This window comes from Macrotis lagotis, chromosome 8 (genome assembly GCF_037893015.1).
Source record: "Macrotis lagotis isolate mMagLag1 chromosome 8, bilby.v1.9.chrom.fasta, whole genome shotgun sequence".
Lineage (NCBI taxonomy): Eukaryota > Metazoa > Chordata > Mammalia > Peramelemorphia > Peramelidae > Macrotis > Macrotis lagotis.
This window is the reverse complement of record NC_133665.1, coordinates 46,078,743-46,102,008: the sequence shown is the minus strand read 5'-3', so window position 1 is coordinate 46,102,008 and position 23,266 is coordinate 46,078,743. Positions and strand designations below refer to the sequence as shown.

Below are 23,266 nucleotides of genomic sequence, written 5' to 3'. Positions count from 1 at the left end.
ACCTCCCCTTATCCCATCCTGAAGGAAAGAGAGGAAAGAAATTAAAAAAAATAAAAATACCCTTTCAAAGGTTAAAATAGCTTTGTTTTACGAGAGAGAGGGCAAATTATCATTTTGCAAAGTATCAACCTTGCACACTAGAATTTACATGTTAAAATAGAAATAATCCTTGACTTGAGAATCAGAAAATTAGAATTTGAATTTGGATTCTTCTATTTGTTAGATGTATGATGATGTTTTCTAAGCTCTGTGAGACTCAGTTTCCACATCTATAAAATGGAAGTAATGATACTTATATTGCCTACTACACAGATGTGGGGAAAGCAGTTTTTAAACATAAAACATTTTTAATTGTTTAATTTTTTTTAAAAGATCCGGTTTATTCAAGTTCTCTTAAAACATTTTACAATAGAAATTATCAGACATGTTCTGTATTATGAACCACACACATTCTGCCATGCTTTGTCCAAGAACAACTCAAAACACCATGAAATGCCATTGATATCTTTAAAATTGTGTGTCTGATGGACAGCCGAGGAAGACGAGACAATTTCACCTTTCATTCAGATCCTAAGATAAATGAAATCACTAGATCCATTCATCCAACAGGTATTAGTGATGGGTAGTCAATAAAGGCATGGACAATGGTAGTGATGGAACAGTTCAGTAATGCTTTCAAAATAGGGATGGCTCATTTAAAAGTTCCAAGACACGACACTGGTAGAAAACACTGGTAACCAACGCACTGATTCTCATTTTGGGAGAATGGGCATCACAATCTCCTTGTGGCCGAAATGCTCCTGACCACTGGCACGTTTCTGGCCTGTGATTAGAATGTCCTTTTGAGTAAACAGTGCTAGCAGGGGTGGGCTGCAGCCTGTCAGTCATAGTGGATGGCAGTGTAAAAGATGATCCAAACAACTATAAACAATGCAAAAGACGTCATAAAACCTTCTTTTGTGAGCTCCCACGTCCTACCATAATCTTTTTCATCAATTTGTTGGAAGCTGCTGAAGTAGAGGTACAAGATTCCAGCATTGATCAGGCAGAATACTGCTATTCCCACGAAGCCCTTCAGTGGCACCACTCCCCAAATGACGCCCAGAACAACTGCAATGATCTGTGGGAACCAGTAGATCATGTCTAAAAATTCATCCTTGTCCTCCCAGGCCACAGTAGCTCCGCAGCTCTTTGCTCCAGGCCGAGCCCTTCGGGGCGCCGTTGGCCAGGTGCGGCTGCGGGGGCTCCTCCTTCCGCGGGGCCTGGAGCCAGGGAGCGGAGCCTCCCAGTGTGGGTCCCGCGGCCCGCCCCGGCCGGCTCCCACTGCAGGTGCCCTTCAGCTCAGCGGGCGACCTAATTGTTTAATTTTAAACTAAAAATAAGAGTTTTTGAACTAAAAATAAAAGTTTATATAGAAAATAAGTCACATAAAATAGTATTTATATGGAATCATGAATCTCCATTTCACATTCCTTGTTTTTTTCCCAAAGAAAAGATAATCAATACCCTGCACTTTTTTTAAATTTTTTTTTTTTTTTAGGTTTTTGCAAGGCAATGGGGTTAAGTGGCTTGCCCAAGACCACACAGCTAGGTAATTATTAAGTGTCTGAGCCCGGATTTGAACTCAGGTACTCCTGACTCCAGGGCCGGTGCTCTATCCATTGTACCACCTAGCTACCCCTCACATACAGTTTTTAAAGCTTGATTGCTTATATGTACTTCTGGGATTTTTTCTTTATATTAAAGAAAGTTTGTGTCCTTTTTTTTCCTTTCATATTACTATTTTTAAAATTATTTTATTATTTTTTTTATTATTGCAAAGCAATGGTGTTAAGTGACTTGCCCAAGGCCACACAGCTAGGTAATTATTAAGTGTTTGAGAATGCATTTGAACGGGGGTCCTCCTGACTCCAGGTCCAGTGCTCTATTCACTGCACCACCAAGCTGCCCCATTTCATATTACTATTGCTAACCTTCCCCTCTCCCCCACAAAAAAAAAAAACCTGAGAGGAAAAAACCCGGTACAAGTAAATATAATCAGATAGAATGAATCCACTCTATGGTTCTGTCCTATAATGTAGGTCTCTTTTTGCAACTTGTGTCTATTACATTGCTCTCTGGAGGTAGGCCATGTGCTTTAACATTTGTCTTCTGGAGTCATGGGTAGATCAGAGTTCTGAAGTATTTCTTGGTTGTTTTTCTTCGCAGTATCATTCTCCACATATAAATTTTTCCCTTGGTTCTGTTCACTTCACTCTATTCATACTACCCAAGATTCTTGAATATCATCTAATTTTTCATGGCACAATAATAATCTATATTCCTGTGCCATGGTTTGTTCAACCTTTGCTCATTTAATTCTAGTTCTTTTTCTCTTTCTTAATTCCTACTTCATCAGATTTCACTAGTTTGATTTGCTTGTGACCATTCTTTATTGACCTCTCTCTGGGACCTCTATTAACTCTTGTTTGCTGTAGGATTTGATTTAAGTCTATACTAAAGTAAGTGTGTGGAGGAGAAGGGGGAGGGGTGTGTGTATGCTGTTTGTTTCAGATCAGCATAAGTATACCTGATGCCCTTCCTCCATCCTTTTCTCCAGGTTTGTATACTCTTCTCATTCCTTTTTATACTGTGTTCCTTTTCCAATTCTTTTTCCTTTCCCATTTCAAATTCTCAGACCAATCCACTCAGATTCTGTAGTCTTTTTCAAGGCAGGATGCAAGGTTGTACACTGGAGTCTGGAAAATGGGAGTTTAAATGCAGCCTCAGACACTTGATTGACCCTTACTAGCTGTGTGACCTTAGGCAAATCTCTTAACCCTGATTGCCTTGCATCATAGGCCATCTCCAGTCGTTATGATTCATATCTGGTCACTGGACCCAGATGGGCTTCAGAAGAGAACGTAAGGCTACTGACTTAGCACAGCCCCCCCTCACCCAAATCCAGTTCACTTGCTTGTCATGCTATCAACTTCCTGTTGTCATGGACTTCTTCAAGAACTAAGGACAAACATCATCATCGTTGTCATTAGTCTTTTTCATAAGTTGTTGAAAGTCTTCTATTCCAGGACATCGTATTCTTAGTTCTATATTCATATCCTTTGCCTTTTGGAATATTGCATCCTAAAATTTTATTTCATTTATGGTTGAAATCACTGATTCTTGTGTGATCTTTCTAGATGCTTGCAGTATTTTTCTTGGACACATGGGAAATTCTGGATTTTGGTTGTGATAGTCCTATGGCTTTTCCTTTTTGGATTTCAGAAGGTGATCAGTGGATTTTTTTCTAGGCCTCTAATAGATCTGAGAAATTTTCATGTGTGATTTCTTGAAATAAAATTTCCTAGCTTTAAAAAATTGTGGTTTTTAGGGAGTCCATTGATTCTTAGATTCTCTCTTTTTGAACTGTTTTTCAGGTCAGCTGTCTTAAATGTTCTTGTAATTTTTTTAGTCTTTTGATTTTGTTTTAGCATTTTACTGACATGGGATCTGACTTTTCAGGTATTCTTTTATTTGAATAAGGTTTGCTACTTTCTCTTCTTTTTTTAATTTTTATTTGTATTTATTTTTTATTATTTTAATTATTTTTATTTTTATTAAAGATATTATTTGAATTTTACATTCCCCCCCCAATCTTGCTCCCCCCCCCCCCCCCCCCCCCCCCGGAAAGCACTCTGTCAGTCTTTACTTTGTTTCCATGTTGTACCTTGATTCAAGTTGGGTGTGATGAGAGAGAAATCATATCCTTAAAGAAGAGAAGTCTGAGAGGTAACAAGATCAGACAATAAGCTATCTGTTTTTTTTCTAAATTAAAGGGAATAGTCCTTGTACTTTGTTCGAACTCCACAGCTCCTTATCTGTATACAGGTGGTACTCTCCTTTGCAGACAGCCCAATATTGTTCTGGATTGTTGCACTGATGGAATGAGCAAGTCCTTCAAGCTTGAACATCACTCCCATGTTGCTCTTAGGGTGTACAGTGTTTTTCTGGTTCTGCTCATCTCACTCAGCATCAGTTCATGCAAATCCCTCCAGGCTTCCCTGAAGCTACTTTCTCTTCTAAGCTATTTATTCTGTTTCAGTCTTTCCCTTCAGTTACTTTTTTTTTTATCTCTTGATTAATATTTTATTAGACATTTCTGTAGTCTTAGAAAAATCCAATTTTAGTTATTGTTGAGTCCCTTTTTTCTTTTGCACTTATTACAGATCTATTTTTTTTTTTCTGGTCTGGATTTTTGGGCGTTGCTGGATCTTTAGTAACTTTTTATTCTAGTGTCTTCCTTAGCTACTTAACTTTTCAGCATTTGTTTCTGAACTGGAGACTCTCTGCCAACCTCTGTCTCCCTGCTGTGTTTTGAATGGGACCTTCAGCCCTGCTTGGTCCTGAACTCCTGCATTGAATTATCCCTTCCTCCTCCAGCCCCAAAATTAGACTCCCCTAGGATTTTTAAGGTTTAGAGCACTAGATCTTTTGAGGTCTCTCTTGTGTGACTTAGGATAGAAAATATTGTGGATCTGAGCAATGTGGTCCTGCACTGGTTGGTGGTTGATGTTCACTACCATGCCCTGGAGATTTCTTCTGAGATTCCCATCCTGGGACTTTCTGACTATGCTGAATCTTGCTAGATACACATGTCCTATCTCTAGTCACACTGATACTTGCTATTGCCCATGAGCTTTTGTTGAACTTTTGTCTTTATTCTGGGGTAGAAGAAGTCACTTGCTATATTTTGGGGGGGAAGATTGATCATTGTTGTCTGGTATGAACTCAAAGTTTTAATTTAGTGTAATGGGGGCAACACTAATCTAGGAGTCACGAGACCTGGATTGACTCTGGATTAAATCCTTCCTCATCTCTATGTATCTCTTTCCTTCTTTATAAAATGGGAAACTTAAACTGGATAACCTCAGACCTATTCAAGTGCTTTTCTCTGTTTATAAGCTATAGCTGAGCAGTGAAGAACTATTTGTCTTGGCAGGAAATCTTACTGAATGTATATTGAATTGGACTGAATTATTGACATCTGTAATATCACAAAAGTTATGAAATGGGGAAATGGGGAAATATGGAAGAATTTTCCAAATTCTACAGGGATTAGACAAGGGACTCCCTCATAGGTTTTAGGAGGAAGGTTAATAATTTAATTGATTTCACTGTAAGATGTGAATGACTGACAATGTTTTCCTTCTCTTAGCAATATTTCCAGTTATGGCAGTTCTCCTTTAAAAGTCAGATGTAGAGGGGTGGCTAGGTGGTACAGTGGATAAAGCACCTGCCCTGGAGTCAGGAGTACCTCAGTTCAAATCCAGCCTCCAGACACTTAATAATTACCTAGCCGTGTGGCCTTGGCACTCCACTTAACCTCATTGCCTTGCAAAAACAAAGCAAAACAAAAAGTCAGATGGAGGGATAAATTTACAGAATTTGTTACCCCAAGAAACATTACAGAAACAAAACAACAATAGCCTAAAAAAATAGTTCAGTCCAGTCATCTTTGACCGTACCACTGAAGATCAAGGGATGTTTGGTTTGTTGGTCCATCACTGAATTTGATTTCAAGGATAACTTGCCCATCTATTAATTGTGCTTTGCAGAAGGGAATTAAAGAGAATTTCCTTCCTCTTTACTGAGTCGGGTATATCACTGTTTTAATTAATTTCTACAACTAATTTTTATTGAACATCTACATGCAAAAAAATTGTGTCTTGTGCCCCAGAGATGGTGAACTTCTTGCAGGCAGGTACTACATCTTTAAAAAAGACTTCTAAATCTCTTTCATTGGTGCCTGGTGCCATGTTCTTCACAGCACAATGGTTAATAAATGTTTTATTGTTAGTAAAATTTACTTTTACATCCCTTTCTACCATTATCCAACCTTCTATCAGCTGTGGCTATACACTAGCCAAGCCTGCTATATTCTTCAAAATATTCCATGCTTCAGCATGGACGACTTACATCACATCTTCATTTCCCACTAAATCAAATCATCCTTTCCCTTAAGTGTAGTTGAAATCAGGAGGAAGGTAGATAATTTAATTGATTGTCAGTAAGATGGGAATGACTGACAGTGTCTTCATTCTCATAGCAATATTTCCTTTATATAAATAGATTGTCTATTAATTCAGAGATAAAAACAAAAGGAAAGCATTTATTATGGGAGAAGATATTTTGGGGCAGGGGGAATATCATATAGGTTAGCTTACCTGGAAAAATTTCCCAAGGATTGTTTCCTCTCCTTAAGGAAGCTTTTGGAAGTTTATTTTTCTTTCTACTTTGAAATTCATAGATACTATAAAGATTCCTTATTCATTGAACAAATATTTATTGGTAAATTACTGCTTGAAGAGCTCAGTATAAAGTTGTACATGGCACAGTTTCTACCCTCAAGTTAATACATCCGAAAAGTGTGGTTAGAACTATAAGAGGAAATATAGAAGAAATACAAAATAAATTTCATAAAATCAATATGATTTTGATAACATTCTACTTGACAGGTCCTGTGTGACTTATTTTTTTTAAAGCATCATCTTGTTAGCTTGAAGCCACCATTCCTACTTGGTGAAATATTTTTTGGATCCCAGTTTTATCATACAGTATAATAATGATTCCTCCTGGATTTTTTTATTTATTGTTTGTACATTTGCCCAAGTCATTGAAGATCAGAACAAATACCAGTCTTGTGACACTGAGTGAAAATTATATTTCCAGACTGATAACCTGTCCATTTATGACTGATAACGTGTAAGCTCCTTGAGGGCAAGGGATTGTTTTCATTATTTTACCTTTGTTGTTCCCAAACTGCATAAATATTTGTTGATTATCAGTGATATTTTGGTTGTGCACTGTCTTCTCAAGAAAACTAGCTATTCAGTTCAGTAATTCAATGAACATTTAAGTGTGCAATGCTCTGCCACAATCTGAAAATAAGTTCGAAAACTTGAAAATAGTCTCTGCCTTTGAGGAGGTCACACTTGAATAGAAATATCTATATATATTACATTAAATAAATGTAAATATCTGTATATTAAATACAAAGAATAAACCTGGCATCGAAAGAGGGGCAATAGGGTGGAGCCAAGATAGGAAAAAGAAAGGATCTTTTTTTAATTTAATGTTCATTCTCATTTTGTACAAATAATGGTTTTTTACATATTAATAAAATATTCTTGTTTAAGAGTAAACAAAATACCCTGCCGCCCCATAAATATAGATTCAGTTGAATGATAAAGGGGAGAGAAAAAATTAAAATTAAAAAATAATAGTAATAATTGTAGGTATGGCCAGGTGGCACAATGGATGGAGCCACGAGCACCCGAGCCCACGTCTGGCCCCGTACACCCAACAATCACCCAGCTGTGTGACATGCAAGCCACCCCAACCCCGCTGCCCTGCAAAACCCCCAAAAAGGAAAAAAAAAACCAAAATAAAATAAAATAGTAATAATAGTAGGGGTGGCTGGGTGGAAGATAGAGCATTGGCCCTTGAACCAGGAGCACCCAGGTCCAAATCCGGCCTCAGACACCCAACAATCACCCTGCTATACTGCCCCAGGCAGGCCACCCAGCCCCATTTGCCCTGCACCCCACCCCTAACAATAATAATAATAATAATAATAATAATAATGATGATGAAAATGTGCTTGAGTCTGTGTTCCAACACCAACAACTCTGTCATGGGTGGATTACATTCGTTATAAGTCCATCACAAAAGTTACTTCCATATTTTTCCACCATTGACATTGATGATTGCGACTCCCTCCTTTCTTATTTCTCCACTACCATGTACTATATTTTCATTCTCCTTTCACTCTGACTCTGCTGTAGGGTAGCTGAGTGGCGCAGCAGACAGATCCCCGGCTCTGGGGCCAAGAGGCCCCGAGTCCCCATATCACCCCTTAGGCCAAGCATCCACATGGCCCTGTGGTCCCAGATAGGTCTTCCAATCCCAGCCCCTTGCAAGAAGAAATAAATAAAATGTGTTATATCTGACCACTCTCCCCCACATGGTCCATCCTCTCCTCCATGACTCATATCCCCCCCTTCTGCCTGTCTCCCCTCTCTCCCTCTTACTCCAGATGCCTATACCCCATTGAGTATATATGCTGTTTCCTCTCCTAGCCACCTCTGATGAGAGTGAAGATTCCCTCATTACCCCTTGCCTTCCCCCATTCCATATCTTTGCAATAGCTCATTGTAATAAAGAAAAATCTTATATGAAATATCTTGGCCTATTCCTCCTCTCCTTTTTCTTTCTCCCATTACATTTCCCTTTTTTTTTCCTATTTACTCCATTTTTACCCTATATTTTATCTTCAAATTCAGCTTTCTACTGTGCTTTAACTATAAAAGCTCCCTCTACCTGCTGTATTAACTGAGAAGGTTCATATCAGTATTATCAGTGTCATTTTTCTATGCAGGAATACATGCAGTTCATCATCATTAAGTCCCTCATATTTTCCCCTTCTCCTTCAATCTCCATGCTTCAACTGAGTCCTGTATCTGAAGATCAAACCTTCTGTTCAGCTCTGGCCATTCCAAAAGGAACCTTTAAATTCCCCTGGTTCATTGAAAGTCCATCTTTTTCCCTGGAAGAGGACATTCAGCCTTGCTGGGTACTTGATTCTTGGCTGCATTCTAAGCTCTTTTGCCTTCTGGTATATTATATTCCAAGCCCTACGAGCTTCCAGTGTAGATGCTGCTAAGTCCTGTGTGATCCTGACTGCAGCTTCACAATATTTGAACTGTGTCCTTCTGGCTGCTTGTAATATTTTCTCTTTGACTTGGGAGTTCTAGAATTTGGCTATAATATTCCTGAGGGTTGGTTTTTTGGGATCTCTTTCTCGGGGGGATCGGTGGATTCTCTCCTTTTCTATTTTGTCTTCTGCTTCTAGAATATCAGGGCAATTTTCCTGTAGTAATTCTTTGAAAATGATGTCAAGGCTCTTTTCCTGGTCATGACTTTTAGTTATTCCAATAATTTTCAAATTATCTTTCCTAAGTCTGTTTTCCATATCAGTTGTTTTTTCAGTGAGACACGTTTCACATTTTCTTCTTTTTGTTTTGAAGTATTGAGTCCTGATTTCTTGTAAATTCAGCAATCTCTCTGAGTTTGATTTTCAAAGTCTTCTTTGAGTTCTGTCATAGCCTGAGCCCAATTTCTGCTTTTCTTGGAGTCTTTATATGTAGGAGCTTGTGCTTCCTCATCTTCAGACTGAGTGTTTTGATCCTTCTTGGGCTCATGTGCAAAATATTTATCAGTGGTGTTCCTCTTGTTTCTCTGCTTGCTCATTTTTCCAGCCTGAGTCTGTTTTGGGGTGCTTCCTGAGCTTTTGGGACACTCCCACAAGGGTCTCAGTGTGAGAAGTTCTGTCCTCCCTCCCTCCTGGTCTGTGAATGACCATATGTGCCCCCCTCTGCTATGGGACTGAGGTGGGGGGGCCCTGCTGTTCTATGGGGGGGGCTAGACTGTGCTCAGGATCTGAATGTGGTCAGAGCCCCAGAGTCCTATTCTAGGGGCAGAGCTTGGCAGTCTCTCTTCACTCCCTTCCCTAGGTTCAATGGGCTCATGCCCTGGGGGTGCTTGCTTCTGTTTCCTGGCTGGCCATGCTGCTCTCTGTGTGCCCTGAAGACTGGGCTTCACCTGCTGGCTCTGGCAGAGGTACTCCGCTGTTCCCCCAATTTGTGCCCGGTGCTCCCCCTGGGGTGTAGATCAGGAAACTCCCCCTCTGCTGTGAGCCACAGCTCCCAGTGCCCTGGGGCTGCCTCCCGGAGGCTGAAGTTCTTTCGCTCTGGTGGGCCGCCCTTCCGACCCCGGGGAGCAGAGCCTTTCTGCTCTTTTCCAGGTTACCTTGAGTAGGAGAACTGCCTCACTGGGTCCCTCTGTGGGTTCTTTCTCTCGAAAATTTAGTTAGAGTCCTTAGCTTATAGGTTTCATGAGAGAGCGCCTAAGACAGGATCCGTTCTTGTTGCCATCTTGGCTCTGCCAGGGATCTTCTATGACAGAGCTCAAAAAAGACTTTGAAAATCAAATGAGGGGGTTAGAAGAAAAACTGGGAAAAGAAAGGAGAGAGATGCAGGAAAAACATGAAAACGAAGTCAGCAGCTTAGTCAAGGAGATCCAAAAAAATGCTGAAGAAAATAGCATGCTAAAAACCAGCTTACGTCAAATGGATAAAACAGTTCAAAAAGTTATTGAGAAGAATGCTTTAAAAAGCAGAATTGACCAGATGGAAAAAGAGATAAGAAAACCCTCTGAGGAAAACAAATCCTTCAGACAAGGAATAGAACTCAGGGAGATTGCTGAATTTATGAGAAATCAGGACTCAATACTTCAAAACCAAAAGAATGAAAAATTAGAAGAAAATGTGAAACATCTCATTGAAAAAAACAACTGATATGGAAAACAGATTTAGGAAAGATAATTTAAAAATTATTGGAATACCTGAAAGTCATGATCAGGAAAAGAGCCTTGACATCGTTTTCAAAGAATTACTGCAGGAAAATTGCCCTAATATATTAGAAGCAGAGGGCAAAATAGAAATGGAGAGAATCCACCGATCCCCCTGAGAAAGAGATTCCAAAAAACCAACACCCAGGAATATTATAGCCAAATTCTAGAACTCCCAAGTCAAAGAGAAAATATTACAAGCAGCCAGAAGGACGCAATTCAAATACCATGGAGCTGCAGTCAGGATCTCACAGGACTTAGCAGCAAACACATTAAAAGCGTGTAGGACTTGGAATATAATATACCAGAAGGCAAAAGAGCTTAGAATGCAGCCAAGAATGAACTACCCAGCAAGGCTGAATGTCCTCTTCCAGGGAAAAAGATGGACTTTAAATGAACCAGGGGAATTTCAAAATGTTCCTTTTGGAATGGCCAGAGCTGAACAGAAGGTTTGATCTTCAGATACAGGACTCAGGTGAAGCATGGAGATTGAAGGAGAAGGGGAAAATATGAGGGACTTAATGATGATGAACTGCATGTATTCCTGCATAGAAAAATGACACTGATTATACTGATATGAACCTTCTCAGTTAATACAGCAGGTAGAGGGAGCTTTTATAGTTAAAGCACAGGAGAAAGCTGAATTTGAAGATAAAATATAGAGTAAAAATGGAGTCAACACATTTTCTTTTTTACTTTTTGCAAGGGGCTGGGATTGGATGGCCTGTGCGGGACCATAGGGCCAGGTGGATTCTGGGCCTAAGGGGTGGTATGGGTTCTCAGGGCTTCTTGGCCCCAGGACCAGGGATCTGTCTGCTGCGGCACTCAGCTACCCTACAGCAGAGTCAGAGTGAAAGGAGAGAGAAAATATAGTACATGGTAGTGGAGAAATAAGAAAGGAGGGAGTTGCGATCAGAAATGGCAATGGTGGAAAAATATGGAAGTAACTTTTGCGATGGACTTATCATAAAGAATGTGATCCACCCACGACAGAGTTGTTGGTGTTGGAACAAAGACTGAAGCACATTTTTTATTATTAGTATTGGGGGGGGGGTGCAGGGCAAATGGGGCTGGTTGGCCTGCCTGGAGCTGCATAGCAGGGTGATTGTTGGGTGTTTGAGGCCGGATTTGGACCCAGGTGCTCCTGGCTCAAGGGCCAGTGCTCTGTCTACCACCCAGCCGCCTCTACTACTATTACTATCTTATTTTGGGTCTTTTTTCTTTTTTTTCTTTTTTTTGGTTTATGCAGGGCAGTGGGGTTGGGGTGGCTTGCATGTCCTACAGCTGGGTGATTGTTGAGTGTACAGGGCTGAGTATGGGCTTGGGTGCTCCTGGCTCCAGGGCTGGTCCTCTGTCCACTGCACCACCTGGCCATACCTACAAATATTACTACTATTTTTTAAATTTAAATTTAAATTTTTCTCTCCCCCTTTACTTTATTGCTGAAGCGAGTCCATATTTTTGGGGGGTATTTTGTTTACTCTTACACAAGAATATTTTATTAATGTATAAAAACATTTGTACAAAATGAGAGTAAATAAATATTAAATATAATTTAAAAAAAGAAAGAGGGGCAAAAAGTATAATTGGGGTATTATCAAAATCCTCATAGACATAGTGGTCCCTGAGCTGGGGCTCTGAGAAAGCATGAGTAAAGATGAGGTACATTACAAACTAGAGGAACCACTTGTGCAAAAGGAGAAGATGAAATGTCCGCAATTATAACTGAAAGACTATGTTGACTGAATCAGAGTATGTGTGAAGTGGGAAGTTATGTAAAATAAAATTGATTGTCACGGTTGGTGGTTGGCTCCTTCTATCAGTTCTTGACAAACTCCGCTGTTTCCATTTTTGCATCTAGCAAGATGAATATTTCTCTCCTATTTTTTCTTTTTCTGAGCCAGGTCCTTAAATCTAATAAATAAACTCTTAATATCCAGTCTTATTTTTTTAAGCCTTTGGTGGGATGTTTTTGTCAAGGGTTTTGAAATTATAAATAATGGTTTCCCTTCTTCATGTGTATATTTACCCACCCAGGGAACCTTATGTGATTAGTCAGGCCTAATTTCCTGTTGTAGAAACCACAATGTCTTTTTTTTCTTCCTTAAGGTTATATTTACTTCAATGTGATTGGATCTCTAGTTCCACTACCTTCCCCAGTAGAGAAGTGAAATTTATTGATCCATAGTTCTCAGAATAAACCTAAAGTTATAACTTAGATTTCAAAATGAATTTAGAAATCATCTAATCTAATCCTTTCTTCTTACAGATGAGGAAACCAGGACTCTTTTAAAAAAACTTTATGAATCCTTCACAAACTCCATCCTATACTTCCAACTCCCTCTATTGCTCCCATATTTCTTTATCCTCCAAGCAAACTAGGCTACTTTCCTCAACAAATATTCCCTATACTTTTCCTCTTTGCCTTTGTATATGCTATTTCCTGTGCTTATAATTCTCTCTTTCTCTGTCTTACTCTGTTGAAATTCAATCCGTCCTTTAAAGACTAAGGCAGATAGCCCTGTCCTTAGGAAGGCTTTTCTCAGCCTTCTGTTTTATAATCAATGACCTAGCATTTATTAAGTTTGTTCTGGTGAGGGAGATGACTCTCTCTCTCTCTCTCTCTCTCTCTCTCTCTCTCTCTCTCTCTCTCTCTCTCTCTCTCTCTCTCTCTCTCCATATATATATATATATATATATATATATATATATATATATATATATATTTGCTTTTCTAGATCCATATATCTCTGAGAAATTACAGGAGCAATTTTTGTACTCAGGCCTCAGTTGACATTTATTTTGTGACTCAACTGCACATTATCATGTAAAATTATGTATTCTAGCTATCTCTTAGTGTGTTATTTAAACTTTGCATTATCCCACCTCACAAAGAACCACAACATTCATTTGGTGCCTTGTAAATGTTTCCTGTGTTGAATTAGGTTATATTTGATCTGAATTCCAGTGTAGCAGAAAGATCACTGGACTTAAACTTGAATTCTGACACTTCCTGTATAATCGACTACAGATCAATTAGCCTCTCAGAATCTTGGTTCTTCACCTATAAAATAAAATAAGAATTTTAAAAACATTGTTGACCTCACAAGGATGTTAGAGAAATACTCTAGCAACATGGTTCAGCCAGATTTTGCATATGTGTTTGTGTGTTTTCCCCTATTCCATACAAGGTTGTTTTCTACATTCATCCTTTTGCAAGCTTTTGAGTTCCACATTTTCAAATTGTTTCTTGATCATGAAATGTTAGAGCTGGAAGGAAACTTAGAGAATAGAGTCTAGATTATTAGAACTGGCAGTTTTGTGAGATATCAACTAGTCCATTTCAATCTTTTTTACAAATTAAGAAACTGAGGTCCAGAGAAGAGAAATATTACCTGTGACCACAGAATAAGATAATGGTAGTGCCATGTTTAAAACTCAGATTTCTTGATTCTTAGCTCTGCTTGCACCTGAATTGTCAAGCTTGGGGGCCTTCTCCTTCCTCTTGAATGATGTTTATTTTTTTGAAATATATTTCTCCCTTGTGATTATCTTTTTCATTTTGCCAGTTAGTCATGCTGTGCTACTTTTTCAAGCACCTGGTATTTTTGACCCTCATTACACATTCATACTGAACTTCCAATAAAGTATTTTTAAATAGTTTCCGATGAGTTACTAACCTTTTGAACTCTCCTTTTTAATTTTCACATTCTAGTGCTAGTATTTTGTGAAAGTTGATTTTTTAAAATTATGTAATAAATCACTACAGTAGGAATTTCTTTGACTTTCTTGCCAGAGGGGCACTTGGTACTATGATTACCAAGATTTGGTGATTTGAATTTGTGTTTTTCTCAGAATCAAGGTCAGGGTACTTTCCTTTTTGGGGAACTTAGAGAACTGAAAAGTGTCATTTTTTTTCTTTAAAACCTTGTCTTTACTACTTCTTGGTTCTGTTAACATTGATGTTTGAATTCCAGACCCTCAACTATTACTCCTTAATTCCAATTTGGAGTTTTCATCAGTTCATTTATTATGTCTATTCCAGGTTTCTTTAGACAAGATGTTCAGTAATATCATTTCATAGTATTTCACAGTATTTTTCTTTTTGAGAGGAGTGCAGTTCCTGTTGAAGAAAAAGGTTCTTTCTGAATTCAAGTATTGGATAAGTAAAAGAGTCTTTGTATTTCTGCTGTCACTCAAATAGAGTTACAGATTTAGAGCTGGAAAGGACCTTTAGCATAGTCTAGCCCAGTTCCTTCACCTAACAAATTAAACTCAAATTGACAAGCATTTTTCTTGGTATATGAAAAGACCAAATATATAGTCCCTTCCCCTACTAAAGGAATTTACTGTTTTTCCTCATGAGAGTGAAAATGAAATAAGGGATGCAACATATATACGGATAATTACGTACAAGAAAATTGGAGAGGGATAGAATATAACCAAGTAGGGAGAGCAGGGAAGGTTTCCACATGAAGTGGATGGTCCTAGTCTTGATTTTGACAGAAGCTGGGGTTCTAAGAGTAATGTGAGCAGAGCCAGAGACAACTGATAGACTGCTGAATCTTGGAACTAAAGAGCAGGCCTTTTTGGCAGTAATACAATGTAGAGAGTGTAAAGTAATTTGAAATATGCCTAAAAGGTAAGCTTTAGCCAGATTGTGAAGCTCTCTAAGTGATGAGTTGAAGAATCATAGTTGAGATTGGTTATGTCGGCGTAATAGATAGGAAATTCATCAAGGATGAGTCAAGGTTTGCCAACTCAAGTGACTGAAAAGATACAGACAGCCTAAACCAGGGTCTCCCTGCATGCCCACAGTATGATTTTATGTGGACTTTCTGTGGGTTTACTAATTGCTTTAGTAAAGGAAACCTAAGCTATTACAGCGCTCTCACTAAAATGGTAAATCAAAGTATATTGGCTATTGTTTTGATAAAAGCTTTTAAAAGTAAGGTTGGATAGCACTGACCTAAACAGAAGTTTGAAGGAGGTTGTGAGTTGGGTTTAGTCGGTCTCAGTCAGCAAGCATTAAGTGTTTACCATATGCCAGATATTCTGCTAAGCACTGAAATTACAATTAAGGAAAAGGAATGATAGCCCCTCAAGGAGCTAACATTCTAATGGGAGAAGAAAATATCTAAGAAGGAGATTAAAATACTGAGTAAGAGGGGAAATATTATTCAGGGGCAAAATGTCTGGAAAGTCATAAACACAGCCTGGAGGAAAATGAACCCTTTCCCAAAATGGAGACCCCAGAAAGACTTCACCAAGGGGAGAGGGTGGCTGCAGGTGTATTCTAGGACAAAATCACAGACACTGAGGAAAGGTTGTTTGTTTGCTTTTTAATTAAATTATGTTTATTTTTCCCACCCAATTCTACCTTCCAGAGTGAAAGAAAAAATTCCTGTTAGAAACATATATAGCTAACAAAACAAATTTCCATAGTAGCCATGTCAAAAAAAATTTGCCTCATTCAGTTTTCAAAGTTGTTTTTCTTTATTATATTGTTGACATTATGTAAATTGTTCTCATGGTTCTGCTGCCTTTACTCTGCATCAGTTCATACAAATCTTCCCAGGTTTCTCTGAAACCATTCCTTTCATCATTTCATGGTAGACATTAGTATTCTATCACATGTATATACCTTAACTTGTTTGTCCATTCCCTAGTTGTTGGCTTACCTCTTCAGTTTTCAGTTCTTTACTGTGTCTTTAAAATTTGTTTTGCTAATTTCTTCCTTAATGTAATCTCCCTCTAATTCCTTCTTCTCCCCCCCTTTTTTCCTATTCCCCTTGTATGTATTGTAGATATATATATATATATGTGTGTGTGTGTGTATATATATATATTTCCTTCCTTTGACCAGATCAGATGAGAGTGAGGTTCATGTGTCCATGAACATGTTCATGTGTCTAGTCTTCTACCCTTTCCACCCAGATTATGTGAGATAATTTTTCCCTAACCTTTTACTCTCTTCTTCTCCTTTGCATCCCTCATACCCTAGTGTATTCCTTTTATTTCCTCCCTTCCCATTCTTCTTATAAAATCATTAAGACATAATAGAAAAATTCCTAGGTTTTCTGTCTAATTAAACTCCTTTCCTGACCTGGAATGATGATGGGGTTCATAGGGTGACATATATATCATCTCCATGTGTTAGAATGTAAGTAATTTAACTTATTCGTGTTTAGTCCCTTATGGTTATTTTTCCTATTTACCGTTTCTTTCTCTTGATTTCTGTTAGCACTTCATCATTTATATGTGACTTGTTCTTTTCATCAAGAATGTTTGAAAGTCCATTATTTCATTAAAAATCCATTTCCCCCCATATGATTATATTTAATTTTTTTCTGAAAGAGTTATTCATGGCTGTTACAGAAGCAGGTGTACAGAAGTGGATGGTCAGAATTGTTCAGGAAGGGTGAGGGCTGAAAGAAGCCAATTACATTTATCTTTTTAAGTTTGCTATCTCAAATGGAACAGTTTCAGTTGAGTGATTGGTTCACAAACTGGTAATGCAAGGGGTTGAGAGGAAGTGAAAAGAGAAGAATTGGAAACAATTAACAGCAGATTACTTTTCTGAGATATCAGCTGTATCAAGGACCTTCCATCTGTTCTGTCACCCAGGCTCACCCTGTGTTAGGGAGAGGTGGGGAGTTCTCAGGCCAAAAAAAAAAAGAAATGTTTTTGTAGGGCTCTTGTCTATATAAATAATTTTATTTAGAAATACATTACAAAATTCATGGACTAGAATGAGGTGTGCTGATTTTTAAAATTTTTTTCATGCATTTTTGCTGTTTATTGTTCAAAATCAGCATGGCATACAAATAAAAATTATATACTTTTAAATTTAAAGTATGAATTTTATTAATGAGGATATCTTTTTTTTTTAAAAAGAAAGTGCTACTAGAAGTAATAGTTTGTCTTTCATCTCTCAGAAACTAAAGTATCAGCCTGGAATTGTGACCTTTAATTGGCCCCATCTTAAACATTTAGGGTCCTTTTTTTAAAAAACTTTTATTTAATTATACATATATTTATACATACATTACTAAAATAGTCTTGTGAGAGTAAACATAAACATAATCCCCCTCCCCCACAAAAAATAGAAAAACCTCATGAAAAATAAAGTGAAAGGAAAAGAAAATTGTATTTTAGTCTGTGTTCAGATACCATCAGCTCTTTCTCTGGGATGGATTGCATTCTTTATCATAAGTCCATCAGAGAAGTATTTCCCTCCATCCATTGGTGTACTGATTTATTGATGAAAATTTAAAATAATTAGTTTATAACATTCACTTTTTTATTAGAAGCATTGTGATTTAAAGTATTGAACTGTATAGACCACACAAATGATTCCTTAAATCCGGGATATTATTTTAGTCCACCTAACCACTTGCATTGTTACAGTTCTGTGCAGTTTGTAAAACCACTAATTGGTTAAAAAAAATGAATCTCCCCTTCTTCCTCCCCTCCCATTCATTCACAGCACTGTTCATCAAGTATTCAAGGAAAATGATTTGCGTGGTACAGGCTCCCTTCATTCCTACTCTGCCAGGTGCTGACTTGTCTGACTCCTGCTCTTCCTACAGTCCCTCAACAAATAGCCATTTTTGTGTTTCATTTTCAGAAAAAGTCTTCAGTATCAATTGATAGCTAATACTTGAAAGTTAGAGTACTTCACATATTCCACTCTCTATAATTTTTGTGCCTATTATGAGGGATGGGCTCTAAAGTCGAGGTCCAGGGCAGGACCCTCAATTTGCCTGAATCTAAAGGCATTGATTGCTCCTTGTCACAGGTTATTAACTGTCCTAAGCTTCTAATTCTTCCAAACGTAGCGTATCTTTCTTCTCCCTGTTCTTTTTTTCTACCATGATTAAGGGTTCTTATCCCTGAATGGAGCTCTATCCCTCTTTCTTTTCTTCTTTTCATCCTTTCCATTAACCTCATAACTCTTGATTATCTCGTCCCTCTGAGACACTCACGGTTTATCCCAAATAATTCAGAGAGCTGATCTGAATGGAAGTTATAGTCAGGTTATAGCCAATAACTAATGTAACATGCACTGTTTCCCTCAAAAGAAAAAAGGGACTAATGATACAGCAATAAATTATCACAAGTAGGATTTGAACCTGAGTCTTTCTAACTCTTAAATTCAGCATTCTGTCTGTTAGGCTATATTTTCTCCCCTGACAACAATTTCTTATTCGTGTCTTTTTTATTTTTCCCTATTACCACTCACCTGGACAGTTAAAATATTCTTCTGGCTGATCTTTAGCTTCTAGTCTTTAGTTTACTCTGGTCAATCTTATAGTGCTTGATTAATCTTTTTATTTTTGGGGGTTTTTTTTTAGGTTTTTGCAAGGCAAATGGGGTTAAGTAGCTTGCCCAAGGCCACACAGCTAGGTAATTATTAAGTGTCTGAGACAGGATTTGAACCCAGGTACTCCTGACTCCAGGGCCTGTGCTTTATCCACTGCGCCACCTAGCCGCCCCAATTAATCTTCTGTAAGTCTTTACAAGTTAACAATGACTATCAGTCAGTAAGCCTTTATTAAGTACCTACTTGGATCTGAGGATACAAAGAATGAAATAATTTTCTGCTCTCAAGGAGTTTCTGTTTTAATAACAGATGCCTTAGCCAGACACATTAAACTTCCTCCATAATCGCCCCTACAATTACAGTATTATTTTATACTGCTCCCCACCACCTAAATCTGTACTCCAACCAGACTGGATTGTTCTCTATTCCCTTCTATACTCTGCACATTTCAGCCTCTTATATGATGTTCACATCCTTCTTTATACTTTGTATGTATTTGTATGTGTCATCATTACCCTTTAGATTATAAGCTTCTTGAGGGCAGGCATGGGTAGTCTCCATTTGTGATGCAAAGATCTATACATAGAATACTTAAAAATGTTTTTTGAAGTGTTTATCTAAATTAAATTACAGCAGAGACTTAAATACAGGCATTACCTTACCATATGCCCTTGCATAGAAACCATCCCTTATTAAATCACATACTCCTTCCTCTCTGATGGCGTTTTTTTGTGGAGTATAGTGTGATCCAAGCATTTGCATCAGTCATTTCAGTTTTGTGCAATTTCTGTGGCTCTATTTGGGGTTCTCTTGGTAAAGATATTGGAGTGGTTTGCCATTTTCTTCTCCAGCTCATTTTACAGATGAGTAAACTGAGACAAAGAAGGTTAAGTGACTTGCTCAAAATCACACAGCTTCAAAGTATCTAAGGCCAGATTTGAACTCAAGAAGACAAGTATTCTAGAACTGGGCTCTATCTACTCTGCCACCTAACTGTCCCCTTACTATTTACTTAAAAATGGATAAGTCATAACCTTCTAAGTCTCATAGTACTGAAGATGTGGTGCTATTGTACCTGAGTCTGTTTCTTATCAACTCTTAGCCTTTATGTTCAGTCAGCTATGAAGTTTATCCACATAATTAAATGCCTTACTTCAAGGGTTACCTTTTTTTCCTTTTATTCCCACCAGAGTATTTTTTTTATGTTGGGGATTTGTGAAGTTGGCTTAGGAGACTTGGACATGCAGTTTACAAGATCAGCCATTTTTGTTGAGTTCTTTTGCAAGTTCAAGGTCTGATATGTTTTTTGTAATGGACAAGTTTTACTTATTTTATGAATGCTTCTACTTTAGCTACATATACTAGATTTAATAAAATTCGTTTTAAGTTTTCAAGTTTTTTTGATCTGCAGTAATATAACATAAGAAATTTTGTAATAATTCCTAGTAAAATTCATCATACCTTCTAAGGAACATTGAGAGGCCTGCATTGCAGAAAGCACTTTTCATAGAACTATCAACATAATTCAGTTGTAGGTGCTTAATAATGAAGAATTGTTTACTGTTTCTAGAAATTAGATTCTTTATAAAGATGCCTGTTTAATTTATTTTTATTTTATTTCATCTTATCAGGTCACTAGCAAATAAATTCACCTTTATATATAGTTTTCCTTAATCAAATTGAACCTATAATTTTCCAACTGAAGCCCAGAGAAGGAAATTGACTTGTCCACAACCACAAAGTTATTTAGGTTTTGCCATGTAGTTTAGTGAAAGTATCCTGGACTTTTGGAGTCTGAGCAAGGTGTGAGTATTGTCCTGTCCACATTTGATCATTGGTGTTACTTTTAATCTTGAATATTTTTTATTATTTCATTTTTGTTTTCAAAAATAGCCTCTCTCCTTCCCTTTTTTCACATAAAGAATAAAAAAAATGAAATCAGTCAAGTATTTAATACACTCTGCTAAGTGTTAGAGATACAAGGAAAGGAGGGAGAAATAGTTCTTACCTTTAAGGAGCGTACATTTTAATGAGTTAACAATCTATAAATACTTGGGTGCATGTAAATTGTATACAGCATAAAGTTAATCTCAGAGAGGACTGATGAGGGGTGGGTGGGGGGAACCAGGAAAGGCTTTCTCTAGAACAGGGTGGAGAAATTTTTTCTTCCATGGATCATGGACCATTTGGATATTTATAACATTGTTTGTGGGCCATATAAAATTATCAACTTAAAAATTAGCCTGCATGTAATTAATTCACCCCTAAAAAGCTTCTAGTTTTATTGTATTTTGAGTCCTGCCTGCTTTTCTGTGGCAGTGCCAGACCATATAATTTTTATACTTTTTTTTTTTTTTTTGCAAGGCAAATGGGGTTAAGTGGCTTGCCCAAGGCCACAACAGCTAGGTAATTATTAAGTGTCTGAGACCGGATTTGAACCCAGGTGTTCCTGACTCCAGGGCTGGTGCTTTATCCACTGCTCCACCTAGCTGCCCCCAGACCATATGATGTTACAAGCCTTATACAACCCACTGTGTGCACATTTCCCACCCCTGCTCTTGAAGGAAGGTCCTCTTAAGATAATAGGCTTTGAAGGAAGCCTTTGGAACTAGGTGGAGAGGTGAGATTACAGAGAACTTTTCTGACCTGGGAGACAGATAGCCTGTGCAAAGTCATAGACTTGGAACCTGCAGTATTGTGCTCAAGGAACTACAAATAAATCAGTATTGTTAGATGGTTGCATTTGTGGGAGTGAGGAATAAGAGAAACTTGGAAAGGCAGAAAGGTGCTAGATTATGAAGAGTGTTAAATGCATTTGGATCTCTATTTTCACTTCTGCACTGTTAGTGTTTCATTCATTTCGTTTCTTTGTATTGTCTGTTGCTATTGGGAAATTATACAAAACTGTCAAATACAGATAAATGGCCAATAATAAATATGTGGTTTATATACTTTGTGGGAATTACTATATAATTTGCAGTTGTGTGTCACATTAATTCATGGTATCACGTGGATACTGTTAGTCACTGCTTTGTATGTATCTGTGATCTTGTCAGTACACTTCAGTTTCCTCATCTCTGAAATGAGTACTTGGAACGTATTATCTCTGAAATCCCTTCTACCCTTAACAGTCCAGAAGTAAGTATTTATTAAACATCTACTATGTGCATGTTGTGCACTGTATTATACAGATCTTATTTCATTCTAAGACTGTGCTCTGACATTGTTTTATTAGCTCTCTCCTGAATTCACCTTTTGTGATGGATACTCTGTGCCCTAATATTCTTTGATCTATGAGACCACGAAGAAGCATTCACATTTGGAGACTTAAAAGATAAGACAACTATTGTAGGGAACATAGTCAGCTCTTCAAGTGTGAAATGCACCTTTATTTTTTGTTAATGACAAAGTACAGCTTTTTTTTTTTTTTAAATGTCTAGAAACTGGTCAGTTTTTGTCCCATGACAGTTCTGAGGGATGGAAAATCAGATGACATAAAATCTTGCCTTTGGAAGATTGGGAAGCTAAATTGTTTTGTTTTGGGAAAGTTGATTCTGTTGTTGTTACAGAGCCAGTAATTTGCATTGGTTTTCTTTGTGCAAAAAGCTGATTGCCATGGGTTTGAGGAGAGCTTGCAATAATGATCTTAATGACTAGTTTTTAAAAAAATGAGTATAACTTGTCTCCTTGGTAGGAGTTCTAATAAATGGGCAGGGACTGCAAAGATGAAATTCTGGTATCTTAGCGATCCATTGACAAAGAAGCACCAAATCATCTCATTAGTTAAAAATTTTATAGTTAAAATTTAGTCTTTTTTTTTAAATTTTGGGACCTTTCTTCAAAATAGAAAATCATCCCCAAGGGTTTCCTCTTGGTTTTAATGAGTCATGAAAATGAAGATTCACTGCATTCCTTTTTCAAATAGAGATTCTCATCTACATAAACAGTCTTTTCCCACCACCAATGTTTAGAGCATGGGCTCTTTATACACAAGTCTTCCAGCTTGGAGAAAGAGTTCATTTCACAAATATTTGCAGGGTCCCTCCTGTGTGAGGAACCCTTTTAGTATCTAGTAAATAAAATAATATATATTTAAAAACCTTAAAACTTTATAAATTTAGTTTTTATTTTTATTCTTCAGCAAGGTTTTTTAACTTTTAACTTTTTAACTTTGCTTTAACAGCAAAAAATTCCACAAAAAGGCACAAATTCATAATTTTAAAAATGCAGCCCAGTCTCTAAAGAGTTAATTTTTTTTAACACCATTTCCACTTTTCTTCTTAAGATATCTGATCACATCAAGAAGTAACAGGAAGAAATAAGGTAGCCCTAGCATTCCTTAAACTAGCAATATCTACTAACCAGTGAACAGAAAACTTGAATCTGAGATTTACGCCATTTTAGAGCTAAAAGGGAAGCCATAGTCACACAGACTACTGGATCTAGAGAACAAAGAAAGTACAAGGATCTGCCCCACCCCTGATTAGGTGTGTG

The 23,266-nt window shown here is 37.5% G+C and overlaps 1 protein-coding gene and 1 pseudogene across 5 annotated transcripts in view; one reads left to right on the top strand and one right to left on the bottom strand.

Moving 5' to 3' along the window:
- The window catches only part of ARHGAP17 (Rho GTPase activating protein 17), a 150,949-nt gene that overhangs the window by 64,113 nt on the left and 63,570 nt on the right, over positions 1-23,266 (top strand). The gene's annotated exons all lie outside the window — the stretch shown is intronic.
- LOC141495058 (GEL complex subunit OPTI-like) lies at positions 463-23,171 on the bottom strand (annotated as a pseudogene).